This window comes from Dermacentor variabilis, unplaced genomic scaffold, assembly GCF_050947875.1.
Source record: "Dermacentor variabilis isolate Ectoservices unplaced genomic scaffold, ASM5094787v1 scaffold_17, whole genome shotgun sequence".
NCBI lineage: Eukaryota > Metazoa > Arthropoda > Arachnida > Ixodida > Ixodidae > Dermacentor > Dermacentor variabilis.
Window position 1 is genome coordinate 395479 of NW_027460335.1, and position 16176 is coordinate 411654.

Genomic DNA, 16176 nt, shown 5'->3' on the forward strand with positions numbered 1-16176 from the left:
AAAATGGCCGGAGGTAATGAAGCACGAAGCGTGTTCATCTTCACGATAAAGAGCGTGCAGCTAAGCACGCCTCCCTGGGGTACACCAGTTTCTTGTGTAAAAGGACGTGACAGTACATTGCCGACTTTTACACGGAATGTGCGATTGGACAAATAACTTTCTATGAGGCTTAGCATATTACCGTGAATGCCCATTTCTGCCAAGTCTCTTAAGATCCCGTATCGCCACGTTGTGTCGTATGCCTTCTCCATATCGAGGAATATGGATAGGAAAAACTGTTTGTGTACAAATGCGTCACGGATGTTTGCTTCAATACGTACAAGGTGATCAGTTGTGGAGCGCCCTTCCCTGAAGCCACACTGATAGGGATCAAGTATTTTGTTCTGTTCAAGGAAATGGATGAGGCGTCGATTTATCATTTTTTCAAATACCTTACACATGCAACTTGTGAGGGCTATCGGGCGGTAGCTTGCCACTAAGGAAGGGTCTTTGCCTTGTTTTAAAACAGGGACCACAATGGCTTCTTTCCATGCGGTCGGAAGGTACCCTGCGTCCCAGATAGTGTTGAAAAGTGTAAGTAGTGTAACTTGCGTGTCATTGTGTAAGTTTTTCAGCATTTCATACATGATTCTGTCAGATCCCGGTGCGGAGATCTCGCATGCGCTCAAGGCAGCTCTAAACTCTGCCATACTAAAAGGACGGTTGTATGGTTGATTTTGACGACATTTTCTGTTGAAAGTCTTACGTTCTTCTATTTGTTTGTATTTGAGGAAGGATTGTGAATAATTTGATGAACTTGACACGTTCTCAAAATACTCCCCAAGTGAGTCTGCCTGGTCTTGTAGTGTATCGCCCTGTGTGTTTACCAGGGGGAGTGAATGTGTTTCCCGCCCTCTAATCCTATTAACTCTGTTCCAGGCTTTCGCCTCATCTCTGAACGAGTTAATACTCGATAGAAACTTCTGCCAACTTTCTCGTCTGGCCTGTCGGCGGGTTCGCCTGCCTTCGGATTTTACTTTTTTAAAGTTCATAAGATTCTCTGCTGTGGGAGAAGCGCGTAGCAACCCCCACGCCTTGTTCTGATTCTTACGGGCGATCCTACATTCGCTGTTCCACCACGGTACATGTCGTTTGCATGCCAGACCACTTACTTCGGATATGCATTTTGCTGCGGCATCTATTATGAATGATGTAAGATAATCCACGGCAGCATCAATTTCTAAAGATGGAATGTCGGCCCATGATATGCTGGTGAGAGTTCGAAATTTCTCCCAGTCGGCTGTGTCTATCTTCCACCTAGGAGTTTGTGGAGGATATTCGTTTTCTTTATATGTTCTCAGCAGTATGGGGAAGTGGTCGCTTCCGTAAGGATTGTTTATAACTTCCCATTCGAGTTCGGGCAGTATGGATGGGGAAACTATGCTGAGATCAATTGAAGAGAAGGTTTTGTTTGCAAGACAGTAATATGTGGCTTCCTTCTTATTTAGAAGGCACGCACCAGAAGAGAAAAGGAACTGTTCAACAAGACGACCTCGCGCATCTATACGAGAGTCGCCCCACAGGCAACTGTGCGCATTGAAGTCGCCAAGAACAACGTAAGGTTCAGGCAATTCGTCTATAAAGGACTGAAATTCATGTTTGTTTAAGTTATAATGTGGGGGTATGTAAAGTGAACAAATGGTAATGAGTCTGTTTAGGAGAACCGCCCGAACCGCCACTGCTTCAAGAGGCGTTTGTAGCTGTAAATGTTGACACGCAACACTTTTATGGATGACAATGGCAACACCGCCCGATGATGCGACACCATCATCGCGATCTTTACGAAAGGTTATATACTGTCGGAGAAAGTTTGTGTGTTTTGATTGTAGGTGTGTTTCCTGTAAACACAGCACTTTTGGATTGTGTTGGTGGATGATTTCTTGTACATCATCAAGGTTTCTCAGAAAACCTCTGACATTCCATTGTATGATTTGTGTATCCATATTTAATGTGAATTGGTGCTGTGTATACGGAAACAGAAATGATGAATTAGATTACAGAGCTCTTGCGAGGCCCTGTAACCGGGGTTCTGCCTTTTTTGGAGCTTTCGAGGGAACCTCGCCGCTCCTTAGGCGCTTGGTGCGCCGTGGGGATAGGTGTTGTGTCCATTGCCTCTTGTAAGGCGCCGGACACGCGCTCTTGCGAGCGAGAAGTTTTTCGGGAGAGTATCACCTCGGAAGGCAAGACCCCTGCGCCCACCAGCCCGGAGGTCGATGGGGCTCCCTGTGGAATTTGGCTGCGCCGGCTGTTGCCAGCGCTGGGAGGGGCCGGGGAGGTCGAGGCAGCCTCGGCTGGGCCTACCTTCGGGGCCACTATCGGTACTGCGGGATCGCTGCGTGTAGCGCAGGTTGCCACAGATAACTCTTGTGGGGCCGGCAACCCAAGGGTAGCCTGGCCTGTTTGCTGGTTGGATGGAGTAGGCTCACCTACTTCCACCCTGGGGGCAGGAGCCAAAGGTGCCTGCTCGCTGCGCGCGGGCCGGACACTCGGCGATTGCCGCTGCGACGCTGCCCCCCGACGCGCCACATCAGCATAAGGTGTGTTGTGGAATGGAGAGCACCTTTTACGGGCTTCCTTAAATGAAATGTTTTCTTTGACTTTGAGGGTAACTATTTCTTTTTCTTTCTTCCAGTTCGGACAGGAGCGTGAGTAGGCTGGATGGTCACCACTGCAGTTCACACAGCGAGGTGTGCCACTGCAGTTGTCTGAGGGGTGGCCCTGGACTCCACATTTTGCACAAGTTATTTGACCACGGCAGCTCTGCGAGCCATGGCCGAATCTCTGACATTTGAAACATCGTCTAGGGTTGGGGATGAATGGTCGAACATTTAACCTGATGTATCCTGTTTCGATGGTTTCTGGTAGTACGCTGGATGAGAATGTGAGGATAAGATGCTTAGTGGGGATTTCCGTGTTGTCTCGTCTAATTATAATACGTTTTACGTCAGTAACATTTTGTTCTTTCCAGCCTTCCAGGAGTTCAGTTTCTGTCAAGTCTAGGAGGTCTGCCTCTGACACGACTCCGCGTGAGCTATTCATTGTTCGGTGTTGTGTAACAGAAATTGGTATGTTACCAATGGTCACCAGACTGCCTAGCTTTTCGTATTGATTTTTCTGTGGGATCTCAAGAAGAAGATCTCCGCTTGCCATTTTCGTTACCTTATAACCTGACCCTAAGGCTTCGGTCAAAGATTTTGCTACTGTGAATGGAGAAATAACTCGAGCTTGTTTTTCAGGATTCTCACTGTGTCCTACGTGGTATTTTGGATAGGTCTCTTTCGTGCGGTTGAAACAAGTGCTTAAGTCTTCGGTGCGTCCCCTCTTCTGAGGGTGACGATCAAGTAGGCGGGGAAATGCGGGTGTTCCCATAGTAATTTGGTATGTTTTCAGCAGCAATGGCGGCCACCCACCATGGAGCCCAACTTGGGGACGCTGCAGGACTTAACGGGTAAGGCTGCAGGCGCCAACCGTACACTGCCACTATAACCCAATATATTATACCCAAAAGAGGGCACATACACAAGGTTAACCCTTGCCGCCGTGGAGAAAGGAAGTAAATGGAAGAGAGAAGAAGACAGGAAAGATGAAAAAGGCGAGAGAGAAAGACGAAGATTGGAGAGGAGGACAGGAAAAGGCGACTGCCGATGTCCCCCGGGTGGGTCAGTCCGGGGGTGCCGTCTACGTGAAGCAGAGGCCAAAGAGGTGTGTTGCCTCTGCCGGGGGGTCTTAAAGGTCCAAACACCCGGCATCGGCTCAACCCCCAGGATCCCCCTTTCCCCGGACACGGCTAAGCCGCGCACGGCTACACGCGGGATGGTCCAACCCTCGTGTGCTCGGGTACGTGGTGTCGCAACACACCAAACGCCTGCTGATGCAGACGCCCCTGCGGGGCAAGACATAGAATAAAGTTGATTTCCTTCCTTCCTTCCACCAGCTCGTCGACCATCGTCCCTATCGCCGTAAGCTCGTCGCTCACCATCCCCAACGCATCCTCAATGCCCGTCTTCGGAAAACTAAGCGATGCCGCTATTGGAGGTGATCCTGCATTGACGACTCGACCGCAAAACCCTGTGATCACTTTGCCGACCGCACAGAGCTTTATGGACGTCTTAGTCGATGGCGTCAATTTCCGCGCACTCACTGACACTGGCGCGCACGTATCCGGGATGAGTGTCCAATTGCGCCGACGCCTTAACAAAGTTGTCACACCCGTTGCATCACGCAGTCTCCGCGTCCCCGGCGGAGGCACGCCGACCATGCTTGGTATGCGCAACGTTCGCAATGACTTCAGGTGGCGCCTAACCACTGTTTTGTTTACCGTTTTAGAACAATGCTCGTAGGACGTTCTCCTCGGCGTAGACTTTTTATCGTGCCGTTCGGCCCTCTTTGATTGCGCGTCTAGTGTCATCCAGCTTGAACTTCCCCACGGCCATACAGTCGACAGTCGCTCTTACCACAGCCGCACAGTCACTGCTCGTGTTCCGTCATTCGAGTTGGATTTAAACTTTTTTACGCCACTCCTGTCAAATTCTAGAAAACGATTAACCGAACATGTCTAATCGATTAATTCCAATAAATGAAAATTGGACACCAATGACGATTAATCGTTTTGCGGGATACTTTCATTCGATTAATCATTCATCGATATCACCAAACCTACGGCGGCGACGGCACCGGTGGATACTATCGCCAACCAAAACGGCAATTGGAATGAGCCCGTAGCAGCTTAGGCTGTAAAAGTAGAAATACAGGACAAGAGCAATTGGAATGAGCCCGTAGCAGCTTAGGCTGTAAAAGTAGAAATACAGGACAAGAACATTAGTCGCTATTGCGCCGAGAGCTGTTTCGTGTTTTTTTAGAGTTAATGATGGCTCAAACACATCAGTGTCATATATGACACTGAATCCCTAATGAATTATTTTTTGCCACGTGCAGAAAAGTTTCATACAAATTTGAGACCCAGAAGTTGCTGATGTGTGCATGTGCATCGCGCCGAGTGACCGCATCCTTTCTGCGCCAACCGAAACTAAAATGGAATAATTAACTTGCAACATTGTGCATGTACACTTTATGAGCATAACATGCATGTTTTAACTTGCAAATAATAATGTGTACGATTCATTCATAAGATATTTGCGTGGCCGCCTTCTTCTTTCTTGCCGGCGGTGGCTCGCCATTGCGAGTTGCACCGACGCGCTAGTACGGGCCCCTGTGTTCCATCCCCTCTTTAGCGCTTAAACATAAGAGGAAGAAGGCCGTCAACTGGAGGCTTGAATGTGTGCCGATAAGATGGTTCAAGGCCACATGAAGTGATCATTGATGCGAGAATAACTGAGAAGCTGAGGTTTCCCAGGTTCATCAGTCTACAACCAAGTGAGCTTCGTGTGCTTTGGTCATCCTTAATACTCTCCAAATTATGGCGCAGCACAACGAAAAGTGAGGGAACCATACTGGCCGAAGCACTTTCGCCAGTGACAGCTCACACTGTACTATGGAATGATGCGATTAATGAGCTACTAGTCAATTTTCTTGTAACGCCGCCGCGGCAGCTCAGGGGGCCTATGGTGGTGTTCCATGCACGAATAAGCACGTTCACGGCGAAAAAAAAACGTATGTATTAAAATGCTTCTAGAATGCTACCGGTTAAACTAGCACAGTTTAGCTTTTTCTTTTTACCGCGTTTAACATCAGCTTCAGCGTCCATTGATTGCTTTCCAGTTTGGTTGAGATGCGGAGGAAGGTTAAAGCACTGCCCTGTAATGATTAAATGAGTATACTTTGAGCTTTTACAAAAAACCTCCATCAATCAAGTGGGGGATATTGTAAAGGATTTAAAATGCAGCCAACACATGTTGAATTTGCAAATGTGCGGACATATTTTTTGAGAGCTACAGTTTTCTTTTTACAGACAGGCAGCATTCTCCGTACACCGGTGGATTCATACTAATGGGGTACGTATCATCGTACATACCTAAATTAGTAACAAAGGCCATTCTCACAACGTGAATAAGCTGACATATACAACACGGTCCGGCTGAACAACATTTTATTTTCTCTATATTTTGGCAGCTCGGCATTTCAGAATGTGTGGCAACAATTGCACGCCTGGTTTGTCGACTTTTTCGCAACACTGCTTCGACGCGTAAAGCGGATCATAATGGTCCCCTCAACTGCGCGCGGTGGACCGAGAATGAAATAATAAGAGCAAATAAGCATTCCCAGCTTCCGTTCGCTCGCGCGCAGGGGTGCCTTCCAGCTTATCGCGAGCTTGCGTATTGAGGTAAGAGGGAATTTCTTCACATGACCGACATCGGTTCCGCTTCGTTGCTTTTTCGGAATCAGTGACAGCAGCCTTTCGATGGCGTCATCAATCCTTCGCTTGTTCGTAGTGGCTACGCCAGAGGCGTTCTGGTTTACTTACGCCGAAACTAGGTGCTAATTATGACGATGGTATATAAGACTTCGAGTAGCTCCGCAATCTGCATTCAGTCAGCCACCGGTCTTCTTTGCACACTCCTTTCTGTGTTTTGCGTATAATTTTCCTCAACATGAAGGCAATGGTATGTAACGTTGGACTTTTGAACTTCTGTAGATTGTGCAAGCATAAGCCTCATTGGATGACTGTTTTAGGCTTGTAGCGCAGCTCAGAAAGAGCAAAAAAAGAAAAGGAAGGAGGTAGGGGTAATCAAAGGGAACGGAAAACAGAGTGAGCGCTAACTTCCAACTGATGGTTTATTTCGTGACACAAGACTACTTATACACTCGGCAAACCATGTGACATCAATAGATTACAGAGACCCAAGCAACAAAACCGATAGTAACCAAGTGACAACATATTCAGACAGCCTATGGCTGCAGTCGGAGATACGCCAATTCATTGCTTGATAATGATAATCAGGGTGAGCTTACACATGCATGGCCCAGACCAAGGTTAGCCTTTGCTTCGATTTCTCTTGTGAGCTGATTACGACTATGACCTATAATGACGCATTCCTCTAAGACAGGTTCGCAACCACACGTTTTGTAGTGCTGCGCAAGAAACCCCCCAGCTGTAATACAATTCCTGGCATTGTAACCATGTTCGCGCAGCCTGTCATTCTGACATCGGCCAGTTTGACCAACGTAACGTTTTCCACACTTGAGTGGAAAGCAATAAAGAACACAATGTGGCAATTAACGAACTCATTTTTGTGGTTCTTATCACAGGCAAGAGGAGCTACCTCATTCGGATTAGTGAGCTTGCAAATCCTCATGAGCTTGTTAGGGGCAGAAAACACTACACGAACATTCACTCGATGGGCGATTTTCATAAGGTTATGCGAGATGGTGTCAATATAAGGGATGATGCTTGTCCTGCTCAGGGTAGTTGAAGGATTATCTGCAATTATCTCATACGTGTTGGTACTATGAACCTCGTGCTAACAAACCACTTCTTCCGTGTCATTCTGCCCATTCTAAGTTGGTCAAGAGAGGCATTGCTAACCTTTGCCTTAATAATGCTTTGAAAAAGTCGTGCCACCACAGTGTTTCGTCTAGCTTTGCCTCTCAGTGCGAACGGCTTTCGCAGGCTGGTTATCCCGCGTCCCTACGAGTGTCAATAGCAGAACGAATTATAAGAGAGTGTAGAAAAGACAACCAGCACGCAGATAATCCTGCAACTACTCGGGGTAGGACAAGCATCATCCCTTATATTCACACCATCTCGCATAATCTTAAGAAAATCATCACATCACGACTACAGCAGTAATCAGTCATAACAGACAATGACCCCTTGTCATCGACAAATTCATTGTAATTCATACCACATCGTCCTCTTCCTCTCCAGTATTGATTTGTGTGGCTTTCAATATACATGCACTGACGCACCCACGGCCGGTATTTGCAGTGGATGAAATCCGCTAAAGTTGCTCGTACTTAGCACAGAGGTCTACGACCCTGTGCAACTGCCTATTGTCGCGGAAACAGGGGTCGAAATCAAGAGGCAGTGGTAGGCAAGGGGGCGTCATTTTGCTTTCACCCGTGGCAGTCGGGAAGCCAAGAATGAGGTAGTGGCCCCATTACGGCTCCGGCGGCCGTTGTCAGCATGTAGAAACTATGGACGGCTGTATAAAACCCGTATTCGGGCATTTGAGTGCTGTCGCAGGAAAGCTATGTCATTTTTTTCAGAGTCTCACATTCGTAGTGGTGCGGCAAAACACCGTGCTGACTCTCGATCGCAATACAATCGGTAATTGGCCTGCAGCGTCAGTTTCGCTGCATTTCGGGAATAATAATGCTCAAGCCGTAGACATAAAAACGTTTTATGTGAAACTACGAGCCATGTAAGTGCCAATTAGGCTTAAACCTGAGCATAATTCTATTGTTTAGGGTCAAGGAAAAGCGAACAGGCGCAGGTGCATTTTAAGTAGCCTGAGAACCTATCGCGAAGCACCAAAGTAGTGACAACAGTTAACAAAGCGACAACCGACCACCACAGGCAAACCCGTATATTGCATGAGTGTACGAGTGATTCTGGGAAATACATACAAGCATATATTCGTGGAAATTATTCCAGTGGGAAAAAGTTTGCACCCACATTCAGTGGATTGGTTGTAGTCGTTGCAATAAATATTATACAGGCTGTGGCTAAACTCACATTATTATGTGTTGATGATAGCGCCATCTTCGGGCTTACTTGGGCTTCGCTGAGTAAAATCCCATGCATATTTGCAGGGAAGACCCACAACTTTGTCCTACTTCTATGACATGTAGATTATGGTTGTAAATCTCCGGAAAATCTCCGACGAGCCAGTTTTGCAAATTGCTGTTTTTTTCCAAACAGGTACTCGTCTTGCTTATCATCAGCCTGCTTATGTCCTGTGCAAACGCGGGCTACCACTACGGCGGCTATGGCGGTGGCGGCGGTGGTGGTGGAGGCGGTGGCGGTGGATACGGAGGAGGAGGCTATGGTGGCCACGGCAAGAAGATCATAGTCATTAGTCACCACGGAGGATATGGCGGCGGCGGTGGCGGAGGTGGTGGCGGTGGCTACGGTCATGGCTGGTGGTAGCACTCAAGGAACCCTTACGCCCGATCACCTTATCCACGGCACCTGCAGCAAGCCGACCGCGGAATACATAGACAAAAAAAAAACTGTCAGTGGAGCGCGTATGTTGTGAATAAAATAAAAACACGTTTTTGAAACCACGTCAATGATCTGAATCTGAAAGACCTGCTTCAGCAGCGCCTTGTGCATTTTATGGGAAGATGTTCTTGCTTTTAGGCATTTTCTGGCATATTTTGCTTGAGAGAGGAATGTTCATACATGATAGTAATTTCTGGCCGCCATTGTAGCGACATTTCACAGGAACGTTGGCAAAATTGAATGTAAACAAAGATTACGGCGCTAAGCAGACAAGGGCGCAGTGATAAATAAACAACATATATGGGCGTCATATTTTTTTTTCGCTGTTTTCCAAAATCCGTTTAACGTCACTCGATAGTGATGCACCTCCAGGATGGTTATAGAAGATTTTTCTCCAGCTATCCGGCCTCGCAGGGAAGACCAATACGAGTTCTTTGCCATGCGAATTGCGAGGTCTCCACCGCCACCTTTTGAAGTTCTCACAGGTTTCCTCTGTTACCGTCCCCTGTAACTAGGACCCTCAACCAGTCTTGATTGAAGTGGACCGTTTGTCTATCGGTTGTGTATCACTTATTCCTCGTGTGCTTAGCTCCGTAACCAATGTTTATAAGTCATGAACCCATAAGCTACGCTACAAGTTTTGTAAAATTGAATAATTTGCGAGTTCCGGTTACAGAATGAATGACAATGGAAACGTAGAAGCTTACAACGGGTCCCTTGCGTAAAATTAATGAACACATTTTTTCTCTGCGGCAATAATGTTATGGAGCAGGATGAGCAGTCATGCGGCATGCGTTGACAAAACAAATCAGTGCCTTATTCACTCATAAAAACAGAACAGGCGATAATATCAACACGCAAAATTATTCACCGAGATCACGTGAAATTTCAGCCAGCAAAATATACATGAACAAACAATACAGAAATTTTACAACATTCATATTACCCACCATCCTCCTTTTAAAAAGGTATAAAAAATACATACGAAACTTCGGTAAAAGAAAACAAAGAACGAGAACGATGAAGCCCGACTGTGAAAGGAGGCAGCACAGGCACGTCGCTTGCGGGCGTAGTCGGGGAATGAGAAACAGCTGTTTTTGTCATGTCTAGTTCGCCTCGTAGTATCCTTGTGGCATGAGATTTAATTATCCGGGTGTGTCGGCTGCTCGCCAACCCTTTTTAATATCGTCTTGGCGTAAAACGCTCCCTGAATTGCACTTTACAAGCACTAGTACACAACCGAAAGTACCGACGGTAGTACTTTTACGAAGGAGTCTGCTTCGGTGGGTTCGGGTTGCTCTGCCGCGTCAGTAACTTCTCTTCGTATGCACCGACGAAATTCTGCTGATTCATATTTTCTTAGAGAATAGAATGTAGGCTTGAGTGGAGTTAAATGGTTAAACGAAAACGGCACGAAAGGAGCGTATTTATGAGAGTTTGAAGGCGAAAGCCCTTAAAGGGACACTAAAGGTTACTATGAAGTCAAGTCAAAGTGACAAAGCAATGTTCTAGAACGTCTAAGGCGTCAATATAATCGCGAACAGAGCTTTAGTAACCCAGAAATTGAGGTAAATGGATCACACGATTTGAGACCCGCCAGCGACATTCCGGTACTAGCCCGATTACGAAGGCACTCCTCATCATAACTTCTTTCACTAGTACTCAACTACTCGTATTGAAAAGATCAATTCATTAGCTTATAAAACGGAAGAAAGTGCTACTTGTCTACTTCTGTTCCACTCTAAGAAAAAATAACGTTTTCGTTACCCTTCAGTAGTATGGGTGGTCGAAAGGTTCCATTTTCGCTCGACTGCGCCCTCGACTTTGTGCCGCGCGCGCTTTGAAATTTCAGTTGTTTCGTTATTGCTTCGTGCGGCGCTGGTTCTGTTGGCTCGCGAAACTTACATTTGGAACAAGCAATGAGAATGCCACGTCCATGTGATGTGGCATGCGCGAACGGTCCGCAGAACTTGGTTAAGTGATTGGCAGCAGCGAATACGTTACTTAACACTGTATGCCGACGAGCGAACCTCTCCATTCGAAGTGGTTAAGTGCCGAACCTCTTCCGCCGCGCGTTGGCAAAGAGCCGAAAAATCGCATAGTGTGCTCGCTGCACTTTCGTTCAGAGGATTACGAGTTCAACGCCGACTTACTGAAGTCGTGTGGAGTGCCTTTCAAAGCAATGCTTTCCCGTAGCGCTGTTCCGTCGTTCTTGCTTGCATTCTCCGAAGCGCAAGAACAACTTCAGGTCGAAGACGGGGCGGTAAGTGCGGCATTTGCTTTTCAAGAAGGAAAAGCTACAAATGTGCGAATATTGACACGTGTACTATTATGAGCAATATGAAAGGGAACACAGGAACGCGTAGGGAAACACCCTCAGACCCACCTATTGGTATCCTCGACTGGTCGCCTGTATGCCCCGAAGCAGAGTCGGGTAGATCGGTCGTTTCCCGAGCTCAAAGGTAGGGGACAAGCGCGCAAGCCGAACATGCGACTCGCACTCGGAGGAGGAAATTGCTGATGCGAAGCCACGTGACTACTGCCAACGTCCGATGTTTCGCCTATCCAAAGCTCCCGGCGCTGCCCGAAAAACCGGCGGACGTGCCGGCGGGACGAACGTTCGTCGAGACGCCAGCATGCAGTGGCCTAGGTTGCCAAGGTTACGGTGGGCCGTCGCCAACAGCAGCGACGCGGCGCTGCGATGACGTTTAAGTCTCGATGACTGCTCCGACGACAGGGCTCGGAGCGCCTCAGAGCGCTCCAAGATAGAGGAGAGCAATCGAGAAGAACCAGCCGAACACAGGGCGCGCACCCTCTTTCAACCAGCCGAAGACAAAGCTGCTCGCGAGAGCGCTCCAGAGTGCTCAGAAACGACCCGCCGAAGATAGCATATGGGTGATACGCAGCGGCCGCCGTTGGAAACAAAGTGGAAAGGGGGACGCTGTTCTAACAACTGTGCGCACTCCCGCCGTGGGCTGCAAAGCGTGGAACTTCGAATCACCAGCAGACAGTGATGACACTGTTAGATATTGCGTCACTGGTAACTTTTTGCGCCGATATCATTACAAAATTCAGGACAAAATTGATGTGGGCTAGATGGTGCATACTTGAATTAGGAAGGAACAGCGCCAACTATGATGATAACAAGTGGAAAGAACGACACAGGACGTCGTTCTCCCCACGTGTGATCGTCTTAGTTGGCGCTGTTCCTTCTTAATTCAATACAAAAAGTAGCACTGTTCCTTAATTCCATATTAATTTTCCGTAAATCTTCTAAATCGAAAAAAAAAGGGCTGTAAGGGTGAGTTCAAAATAAGTTTATTGGCCTTTGTCGAATATTAAAAAGATAGTGTAGCAAATAAAATAAGGAAATAACGTCATCCCAGCTTATGCTCGTCCTTTGTTTTGTTCCTTGGTGGCCTAATAACCCGTCATGCCACCGCCGACTTGAACGACGGCCTCCATTTTTGGGGGCAGAGACGCGTAAAGAGCCTCGACGAATGCGGTATCATGCTGAAGGCGCTTCCACTCATGTTAAATTGCTTCCAATAGTTGCTCGGAGTTCGCCAGTTCTAACGACCTCTTAGAAAGGTTCACATTCGTACCGCCACAAAGGTGCTCTATAATGTTCATGTCGACACCCTTAGCGCACTACTGCAGTTGCATTAGCCTCCACTGTTCCAAAAGGCGCCTCACGTTTTTCGATGTATGAACGGGAGACAAGTCCGGCCCGAAAAAATAATACCCATCCGGGTGCGGCCCGTTCAACACATAACGGACCATCTGGTGGTCGAACAGAGTGGAATATGCAGCACTGGTCAACCTCCCATTAATTCTCATCAGTGGGCCTAGGCCTTTGTGGGAAATTGCCCCCCCAGACGTTCACAGACACACGACCGCTGGCGGCCACCTCCTGGAAACCCTGCGGACTAAAGCGTGTGTTGTCGGTCCGCCACATTCTCTTCCGTTGGTCCCAGCGGCTCGAGAACGTGGACTTATCAGAGAAAACCACATACTTCCACTCGCTCTCACTCCAGCTGCGGAGTTCAGTAGCGAACGTCAGGCGAGCTGCTTTGTTGGCTGCGGTGATCAGAGTTTTCCGTGAGGCGATGCGATTTCGCAGTCCTGCTTCTTTAAGCCTTCGTCGTATTGTGCTGTCGCTGAAGTTGTCTAGGCCGAGAGCACCTCGAACGTCCTTTGCACTTTGAAATGGTCTGTCGCTGACGGCAGCCACGATGCAAAGGCCTTGGTCGTTCGTTGTTGATAGGGGTCGTCTGCGTTGCGGCGCATCGTTTATACATCCTTCGTCTCGGTAAGCCTGGATAATCCGGTTGACCACTTTCAATGGGCGGCCTGTCACGAGAGCAATATTTCGCTGCGTATAACCTCTTTCGGACATTTCTATTATATCTTTCCGCTGTTTAAAGGCACTAGAGGCATATTGAGGCTACAAAATCACAGTTAACTGCTCTCCGTGGGCGACTGCAGTGTGCTAGGGAATTTTTCTGAACGAGCCTGGTGCAACAAATTCGCACAAGAGACAGTTTGTCAACGTTTTTTTTCTTTATTCTATTCGTCTGTCGTCATTGGTTCGAGCGCCGCCGCTGCTCGAGGTGTCACTGACAACCGGGTATGTCGATTCAAAGAAAGAGTCCGTTTGTCATACAGGACAAGCTTGGTATATTAAGCATATCAAGCGGTTGCGTGAAGAAAAATAGAATGAATGAAAGAAAAGAAAATGAATCGGTGTAAGTCACTGTGACGATTAGCGTCTTATCGCCCGTCGGACGATACCATATTACCGGCGAAATTTCTACAAAGCTGCTGCTTTGTAGAAATTCCATCGTGGTGGGAGTGCTGACTGTTAGTGGAAGAGCGCCCTCCTTTCCCCCTTTGTTTTTCACAGCGCCATCGGCATTTCGCTCCGAGTCTGTTTCGACACTGTTTGCCACGCGTTCCTGCGTTCCCTTTCATATTGCTCATAATAGTACTTGTCTTCATCTGGCGATACGTTTCACCGCCTAACAAATGTTATCGCACAGCGCAGGACGCGCTTGCCTGTGTAGAAAGTTTCCGGAATGTTATCGATGGTTCCATCTACTGTTTGTGACCGAGCCTCGTGTAATCTGATTGCATGTGTGCGCGACGCGAATAATGTAGAACTTTGTGGAAGGCGCGCGGCTCCTAGCGATTAGTCTGGAATATTCGATTATTGATGTATAAAAGCCGACGCACTTTACGCGTTGATCAGATTTCGACGACCACCGATCGCGTTCGCCGCTACCGTTGTTCTTTGGGTGTAGCCTGTTTTAAGGGCTACACTCAAAACATGCTACACTTTGAGGGGTTCTTCGTCCCTAGGGCATTTAAGCGAGGATTGTCTTCGTTCTCGCTTCAAAACAACCTACTCGTAAAGGACTTCTCACTAGTGCGCGCCAACTGCCTTCTTGTTGTCCGTCAGGACTGCGTCCAGAGTTATTGCACGCCCTACATGACGATTCGACTGCTGGACACCTCAGGTTTTCCCGCACACTATCGAGGATACAGGAAAGGTATTATTGGCCGCGCTTGACCCCGACATCACCCGTTATGTCAGAACATGCCGAGACTGTCAGCGACGCAAGACACCATCGACAAGGCCAGCCGGATTACTACAACCAATCGAGTCTCCTTGCAGACCATTCCAGCAGATCGGGATGGACTTGTCGGGACCCTTTCCGACGTCAACAACCGGAAATAAGTGGATCGTCGTGGCGACGGACTACCTCACCCGCTTAGCTGGAACTAAAGCACTGCCGAAAGGTAGCGCAGCCGAAGTGGCGAAATTCTTTGTCGAAAACATCCTTCTGCGAAATGGCGCCCCAGAAGTCCTCATCACCGACAGAGGAACGGCCTTTATAGCGAAGCTCACCCAAGCCATTCTGAAATACAGTCAGAGAAGGAACAGGAGAACAAAGGCCTACCACCCACAGACGAATGGTCTTACGGAGTGGCTGAATAACACCCTCGCCGACATGCTAGCAATGTACGTCGACGTCGTACACAAGACCTGGGATGCCGTCCTGCCGTACGTAACATTCGCTTACAACACGGTGGTGCAAGAAGCAACACAGATCACGCCATTCAAGCTGGTTTACGGCAGGAACCCGACGACGACGCTCAACGCCATGCTGCCGGACGTCACTGACGAGGAGAATCTTGACGTCGCTTCCTATCTCCAGCGCGCCAAAGAGGCCCGACAGCTCGCCCACCTGCGGATCAAGAACCAGCAGAGGACCGACAGTCGTCACTGAAACCTCCGATGACGCATCGTCGAGTACAAGCCCGGCGACCCTGTTTGGGTATGGACCCCGATACGCCGACGAGGACTCAGTGAGAAACTACAGCGACGCTATTTCGTACCATACAAGGTCATCCGACGTATTGGCGCACTGGTCTATGAGGTTGTGCCACACGCAATTTCGCATTCACAGCGGCGCCGCGCGCGATCTGAAGTGGTACACGTGGTGCGTCTTAAACCATTTTACGGACGCTGACGAACTTCTTTATTTTGTTGTTTTCGTTGCTACGAGTGCTTTTCTTTATTACGTTCGTTTGTTTGAAGCATCGGGTCGATGCTTTTTTTAAGAAGGCGGGGGGGTATCGACACGTGTACTTGTCTTCATTGGGCGATACGTTTCACCTCCTAACAAACGTTATCGTACAGCGCAGGACGCGCTTGCATGTGTTGGAAGTTTCTGGAATGTTATCGATGTTTCCATCCACTGTCTGGGACCCAACCTTGTGTAATCTGATTGCATGTGTGCGCGACACGAATAATGTAGAACTTTGTTGAAGGCGCGCTGGTCCCAGCGATTAGTCTGGAACATTCGGCCATTGATGTATAAAAGCCGACGTGCTTGACCCGTTGATAAGATTTCGACGACCGCCAATCGTGTCCGCCGCTACCGTTGTTCTTCGAGTGTAGCCTGTTTTGAGGGCACAAGTTCGCCCAATAAAACTCTCGTTTCGTT